General features: G+C 44.7%; 1 long non-coding RNA gene across 1 annotated transcript in view; it reads left to right on the plus strand.

The window, feature by feature from the left end:
- Positions 1–6,413: 6,413 nt before the first annotated feature.
- LOC122552130 overlaps positions 6,414–7,955 on the plus strand; it is a 23,566-nt gene continuing 22,024 nt past the window's right edge. Inside the window, exon 1 of the long non-coding RNA XR_006312311.1 lies at positions 6,414–6,497. This is a non-coding gene — a long non-coding RNA (uncharacterized LOC122552130). The remainder of the gene's footprint in view (positions 6,498–7,955) is intronic.

The following is a 7,955-nucleotide window of genomic DNA, read 5'->3' on the forward strand; positions in this document are numbered from 1 at the left end:
AGGTTCTGAATTGGACAAAGGCCAATTTTGATGGCCCAAGGCAAGAACTTCCATCTGGTCCCTCAAGCCTGCTCTGCCATTCAATAAGAACAGGCCTGAGCTTTTCATGGCCTCAGCTCCACATTCCTGCTCTCTCACCATAACCCTTAATTATTTTCCTGTTCACGAATCTACATTTTGCCTTAAAGGCATTCAAGTTGATAATGTCAAATGTTGCACTCGGCATGGAATTCCACAGATTCACAACCCTTTCGCTGAAGAAGTTCCACCTGAACTCAGTGCTAAATCTGCTCCCCCTTATTTTGAGGTCATGCTCTAGTTTGACCCGCCCCCAGTGGAAATAGCCCCTCTGCTTCTATCTTATCTACTCCCTTCATAATTTTATTTTTTTCCTCTCCTACCTCCCATTCTTCTAAATTACAATGTGTAGAACCAGTTTTCTCAATCTCTCCACATACACCAACCCTCTCAACTCCCAACTCAAACTAGTGAACCTCCTCTGTACTCCCTCCAGTGCCAGTGCATCCTTCCTGAAGTAAGGAGACCAAACCTGTACACAATACTCCAGGTGTGGCCTCCCCAGCACCCTGTACAGCTGCAGCATAACCATCCCTCTAGCAAGGAAGGACAATATTCCCTTCACTGCCATAATTACCTGCTGCTCCTGCAAACCAACTTCCTGTGATTCATGCACAAGGACACCCAGCTCCCTCTGCACAGCAGCCTGTTGCATGTTTTCACAATTTCATCATCCAGTTTGCTGTTAGTCCAACCAAAATGGATGACCTCACATATCCCAACATTGAACTCCATCTGCCAGACACTTATCCACTCACTTAACTGATCTGTATCCCTGTGCATACTGACAGTGGCCTCTGCAGACATTGCTCTACCTCATCTTTGTATCAAACGTGAACTCTGACACCGTACACTTGATCCTCAACTCCAAAACATTTGTGTAAATTGCAAACAGTTGGAGTGCCAACAATAACCCAAACACCTATTTATCCCCATTCATTATGTTTTGTTGGTTAACCGATCCTGTATCAATGATAATACATTACCCACAATGCCATGCATCTTTACCTTATTCAGCAGCCTTTTGTGTGGCACCTTGTTGAATACCTTCTGGAAATCCAGATACACCTCATCCACCGAGCCCCCCTTGTCCAACGCATTCGTCGTATCCTCAAATAATTCCAGTAAATCCTTAAACGTGACCTGCCTTTCATGAACCAATGCTGTGTTTGCTAAATGAGACAATTTCTACCCAGATATCTCACCACTACTTCCTTGAGGTTCAAGCATTTTCTCCACTACAGAAGTTAAGCTAACGGGTCCTTTTTGAAAAATAGTGGCACCACATTTGCAGCTTCCAGTCTGTCAAAACCATCCCAGAATCCAACAAATCTTAGTGAATTTTCATGAGTCTATTTGTTATTCACTCCCCCCCCCCCCCCCCCCCCCCCGCCCCCCCGCCATCTCCTTTAGTCCCTGGGATGCAATCCATCAGGGCCAGGAGACCCATCTACCTTTAGGCTGTTATCATTCCCAACATACCACTTTACTGGGAATGATTGCTTCTCTGTCCTCATCTGCCATTGCTTCCATTGACCTGCGACAACAAGAGTACACAGACAGTATGTTCCTGTTAAGGCCAAGGCTGGTCGGTGTAGAGAATTCTGCCCATCGAAAGAAATTGAGGGCCTGGTCCAGAAAATGAAGGAGGCATATGGCAGGTGCAAAGAGCTGTTTTTGTGTGAATCCCTAGAGGAGTAAAGGGGAGTCGGAGTATACTCGAGGTAAACTATGAGGGCAAAAATGGGACATGAGATAGCTTTAGTAAATAGGTTTAAGGAGAATCCAAAGTGATTGTACAAATACACTGAGGACAAACGAATAACCAGGCAGAGAATAGGTACCCGCAAAAATCACCAGGTCTGTGTGGAACCGCAGGAGGTGAGAGAGATTCTGTATGAGCGGAGAGGTTTTACAAACAAAATGTGCACATCGGAAAACACAAATTTGAACGTCCCAGTCTGATGTTTTCAGTAAACGGGGAATTGCCTCAGTGTGGCTGGAGGCATGAGTGAGCACCGCCATCTTTATTCGGGGCAAGAATTCACTTGGCACGAGCGGAGCCGCCAGCTTTGTAGGGGGCAAGGTGCAGCCAGGCGCATGTGCAGCCTTTCTCTGGTACATAGCCATTGGGCAGGATTGACACAGAGCACATTCAAACTCAGAGAAATGGTTTATTTTTGGATTTGTTTCGTCATTCATTTAAATTATTTGGTATCGAAAATGAGTTTGCAGGTCATACAAAATTGGAGGTATTGTGGATAATGAAGAAGGTTACCTCAGATTACAATGAGATATTGATCAGATGGGGTTTAATTTAGATAAATGTGAGGGGCTGCAGTTTGGAAAAGCAAATCAGGGCAGGACTTATACACTGAATGGCAAGGCCCTGGAGACGTTTGCAGAACAAAGAGACCTTGGAGTGCAGGCTCATAGTCCTTGCAAGTCAAGTTGCAGGTAGATAGGATGATGAAGAAGGTGTTCAGTATATTTTCCTTTATTGGTTCGAGCATTGAGCATAGGATGTGTGAGGTCATGTTGCTGTACAGGACATTCGTTAGGCCACTTTTGGAATATTGGTTGCAGTTCTGGCCTGCCTCCTATCAGAAGGGTGCTGTGAAACTTGAAATGTGTCAAAAAAGACTTACGAGGATGTTGTTAGGGTTGGAGGATTTGAGCTACAGTGTGAGGCGTAAAAGGCTGGGGCTGTTTTCCCTGGAGTGCCATAGGCTGAGTGGTGATGTTATGGAGGTTTATACAATCATGAAGGGCATAAATAGAGTAAATGAACAAGGTGTTTTCCCTGGAACGGTGGTGTCCAGATGTAGAGGGCATTGCTTTAGGGTGAATGCATAAAATTTCAAAGGGGCCGAAAGGACAACTCTTTCATGCAGTGGGTGTAATGAGCTGCCAGAGGAAGTGGTGGAGGCTAGTACAATTAAAACATGTTAAAGGCATCTAAATAGACACATGATATGATTAGGAAGCATTTACAGGGATATGGACCAAGTGCTGGCAAATCGGAATAGATTAGGTTTGGATGTCTGGTTAACATGGATGAGTTAGACCGAAGAGTCTGTATCAGTGCTATACATCTCTATGTCTGTGGGATCATAACAGCTTACACTGTTCTGCTTCATCTCTGGGCTCCCTCATAATCAGTTTGTCAATATCTAGCTTCCTCAGTCTCGAACAATGCGTGTATATTTGGCCTGTTTAGTATTTTACTATTAATTTTACAGACATTTTTGAAAGTTTATTTTTCACTGCCGCCCAGCCCCTGACCATGTGCTGCTTATTACTTTTTTTCTGGAAAATCTTTGACAGTCAAGAATTCTTTTTTCCAATAAGCAAATGCATTATCCTTCCATTTCTGACTATCAAATTCTGCACCATTTTCATTCCCTGTAATCCGTTTTGCACTCCCTGAAACATCGACTGTGTTTCTCCTTCGACAGATACCAGTGATTAATGCCAAATCCCTGTTGCTTGTGGAGAGTGTGATGCTTGACTTTCTTGTACAGCTGCAGTTTGTGTGGTGAAGGTGCTCCCACAATGTGTATGGGTAAGAGACATTACAGAGTATTCATTACAGCAACAGTGATGATTTGAAGATAATGTCCAAATCAAGAACAGTTTGTAGTTTTATTATCCTGCTTATACTTTCACAAAAATACTATTGGGAACTTCAGACATAAGGCCAGAGAAGGATGATATTAGGTCAGGTGACCAAATCCATTGCCAAATAAGCAGGTTTTGAGGAATGTCTTAAAGGGGGAAAGCAGACCTGTGAGGTTTTAGCTGCGAATTTCAGACCTTGTTGCTTTGGCAACTGTAAAAGCAGCCACATCGGTGAAGTAATGAAGTAACAGGTCATTGGGAGTCTTGAACAGAATGGGTTGTCGAGGTCTCAAAGGGTGTGAGATGCAGCGAACTCGGGATGATCACAACCAGGAATTAAATCAAGAGTGAGAATTTTAAATTGAGGGATGTGGGCCGGATGCTAGCAGGTGAGAGTTGATTGCGTTGGGATATCTGGTCGGCATGGACGGGTTGGATTGAAGGGTCTGTTTCCATGCTGTACATCGCTGTGGCTCTTTGTTGTTGATTATGAATAGCAGCCTTTTGATGGATCAACAAGTTTTGGTACGAAGGAGTACTTGGGCAGCAGAGATTTAGTTTTTCTTGAGATTACAAGGAAGTTGAATGTGGGAAGCTGGCCAGGAGTGTGTTTGGATAATGAAGTCTGGAGATAACACAAGGTGGATGAAAGTATATGAGCTGAGACAAGGGTGAAATCAGCTAGAAATAATGGTCTTGCAGTGGGACTGAGTTATCACACTCACCTCACCTCTGGGATTCAGCTTGTTGCCAGATTGTGAATCAGGGCGGTAACACAATCGGGAGCTGAGTGGCCCTGGTGGTGCCTAAAATAAGTGTTACTCAGCTGACTGTTGCTGAGCAGCTGCTGCTTGGTAGCCCTGGAGATGACATTTTCCATCACTTAACTGCTGATCGAGTGTGGACTGATAGAGGAAGATTGTTTGGGTTGGATTGCCCTGTGCTTTTGTGTTGAACATCCCTGGGCAATGTATCATATTGTCGGTAGATGCCATGCTGGAGCGGTACTTGGCTTGGTGGGTGGCAAGTTCTGGAGCACAAGCCATCAGGTTTATTGCCAGAATGTTAGCAGAGCCCATAGCCTTTGCACTACTTAACCATTTATTGATGTTATTCAAACTCAACTGAACTGGCTTAAAACTCACATCTGTGATGTTAGAAACCACTGGAGAAGGCTGAGATGGATCATCCCACTTTGCACTTCTGGCTGAAGATTGCTGAAAATGCTGTTGTCTTATCTGGTGCATGGATGTGTGAGGCTCCTCCATCAGTAAGGATGGGGATTTCTGTGATGCTTCCTCCAGTGATTTGTTTAATTGTCCATCACCGTTCACAACTGGGTGTGGCAGAACTTCAGAGCTCCGATTTGTTCCATTGGATGTGGGATCACTGAGCTCTGTTGCTTGCTGCTGATGCTGTTTGATATGCAGGTAGTTCTGTTTGATAGCTTCACCAGGTTGGCACTTCATTTTTAGGTCTGTCTGGTGCTGCTCATGGCATGCCCTCCTTTACTGTCCATTGTGATGGGTGAAAGCGGGATTTACAAACCCATGAGATTACAGATTGTGCTGGACTACAGTTCTGCTGCTGTTGATGTCCCACAGTGCCTCAGAGATATCCAGTTTGAGATCCTACATCTCTTCAAAATCTGTCCCAATTAGAACGATGATAGTGTCACTCAACACAATGGAGGTTTTTCTCAACTTTAAGGCAAGACTTTGTCTCCAAAAGGAATGTGTGATGGTTGCTCGTACTGATACTGGCATGGCCAGATATATCTGCAATTGGTCAATTCATAACAATGAGATCAATTATGTTTTACGCTCTTGTTGGTTCCCTCACAACCCACTGCAGATTCAGTTGAGCAGCTATATCCTTTAGGACCTGACCAGCTCAGTCAGTAATTCTGTTGCAGAGCTGGTATCGATTGTGGACATTGAAATCCTGTACCCAGAGTACGTTTGACACCATTTTATTGCCTCAGTGCTTCCTCCAAATGTTGTTCAACATGAAGGAGAAGTGATTCATCAGCCAAGGGAGGACGGGATGTGGTAATCAGCAGGAGCCATGAGACTTCCTGGTCTCCGGAGCCAATGCTGTGTACTCCCAGGGCAAATCCTCCCTGTCTGTACACCACTGTGCCACCACTTCTGTCTGGTATGTCGTGCCAGTGGGACAGGACATATCCAGAGATTTCAGGAGAAAGTGAAGACTGCAGATGCTGGAGATCAGAGTCAAGAGTCTGGTGCAGGAAAAGCACAGCAGGTCAGACTGATGAAGGGCTTAGGCTCGAAACGTCGATTCTCCTGCTCTTCGGATGCTGCCTGACTGTTGTGAGTTTCCAGCACCACACTCTCGATATCTATGGATGGTTATGGTAGTGTCTGGTCATTGTTTGTAAGGGATGATCCCGTGAGTATGACTATGTCAGGCTAGTCTGTGAGACAGCTCTCCACATTTTGGCACCAATAACCATATGTTAGTGAGGAGGACGTTGCACCATCGAGAGGGCTGATTCTGTGGTTGTAATTTCTGGTGCCTTGTTAGTTGCCACATGGTCCATCCAGTTTCATTCCTGTGTTGAGAATTTGCAGTGATTAATACAGTGAGTAGCTGGCTGGGCCGCTGTCAGGTAGGCAGGATTTGTTTCGCCATTGACAATGGTTTCATGGAGATCAGGAGATTCCTAATACGTTTTTTTTTTCTTCAATTCAGATTCCACTATCTGCCAAGATGGGATTCGAATCAGGACTTCAGTCGTTTGTTTTAATATTCTGGATAAAAGCTAAATACATCAGGTTTGGTCACTCATTTTAAATATCACTAACCCTGGTTTTGTTTCTTTGTAAAACACTGTCCATCATCCTGTCTCCTCCATCCTCCCCTCCAACAACAAGTGAGGAGCACATGGAGTTTCTCTGTCACTAAGACTGAGATAATCCGATCTGCTGCTTCTGTCCCTCCCACTAGCCCACCGAGTCAAACTGCCTCACGTGGTGTTCCTGGTTTTTGTCCTAAACCTACATCTTTCTCCAGTCTCTTGTCAAGCCTGATCAGAGCTCACCTTGACCCTTTACCCTAATCTCGCTAAACTCACTTTCCAACTCTTTCCTCTGCTGCCGCCTCATCACTCCCACTCGCCAATTCATAGATAGTGTTCCTTGTTCTGTCTGTTGGTCTTTTTTGGTTATGCCCTTCTCTCCCATTCTGTGAAAAACTAATATTTGACCTCACCGTTGTTGGAAAATCCTGCTCCATCTCCACTCTCCCTTTCCTTTCTGAATTCCTTGCATTTGGTGTCCCTCAACGATCTATCCTTGGTCTCTCCTCTATCTCACATACATAGTGCCAGGAGGTGATATCGTCCAAAACACTGTTAGGTTTGACATGTACACTGACGATGCCCAGCTCTCCCTCCCCCATCATCCCTCTCCATTACTCCACTGTTACTCAGTTATCAAACTGCTTATCACTCTCCCACTACTCGATCAGCTGCAATTTCCTCCAATGAAACATTGTCACGGTTAAACCCATTGCCTTACCTTTATCTTTCTGCTGAGCCCCTCCCTCTCACTGGGAACTCTCTGAGGCATGACAACACACTTCACAATATTGCTGTTATATCTGACCCCAAGGTGACCTTCTGATCAGACATCCACACAATCACAACACCAAGAATTCCAATATCTTAAACGTTGCTTTTATCCACCTCACCCCAGCTCCATTGCTACTGAAACCCCTTACCCGCATGTGTGTCGCCTTAAACTTGAATCCAAAACAGACCCCTTGATTCCGTGACTCAGAATTTGGTTTCAGACTCCCCTCTCAGTATTTACCCTCAGACACTTCCTCTCAGTATTTATCCTGTCGAACCCCTAAAGAATCCCATCTGTCTCAATGAGATCACCTCTCTTACTCCAAAATCCAGTGAGTAGAGTCCCAACCTTTCAGCCTTTATTTAAAAGATAATCCCTCCAAACCAGGGATCATCTCATTGAATCTTCCCTGAAATGCCTCCAAAAAAGTGACACATTTCCTTATCTAAAGGGACCAAAACTGCTCTCATTACTGCAGATATGGTGGTCTCACCAGCACTTCCACACGTTACTCTCAGGTATATACTCCAAACTCTCATACTGAAAACTTTTGAAACAAAACATTCGATTCCCCTTCCTGATTCCCTGTTGTAACTGTGTGGTAGCTTTCTGTGTTTCCTGAACAATTACCCCTGGTCCCTTTGTGGTGCAGCTTTCTAC

This window comes from Chiloscyllium plagiosum, chromosome 8, assembly GCF_004010195.1.
Source record: "Chiloscyllium plagiosum isolate BGI_BamShark_2017 chromosome 8, ASM401019v2, whole genome shotgun sequence".
In the NCBI taxonomy this organism is placed as follows: Eukaryota; Metazoa; Chordata; class Chondrichthyes; order Orectolobiformes; family Hemiscylliidae; genus Chiloscyllium; species Chiloscyllium plagiosum.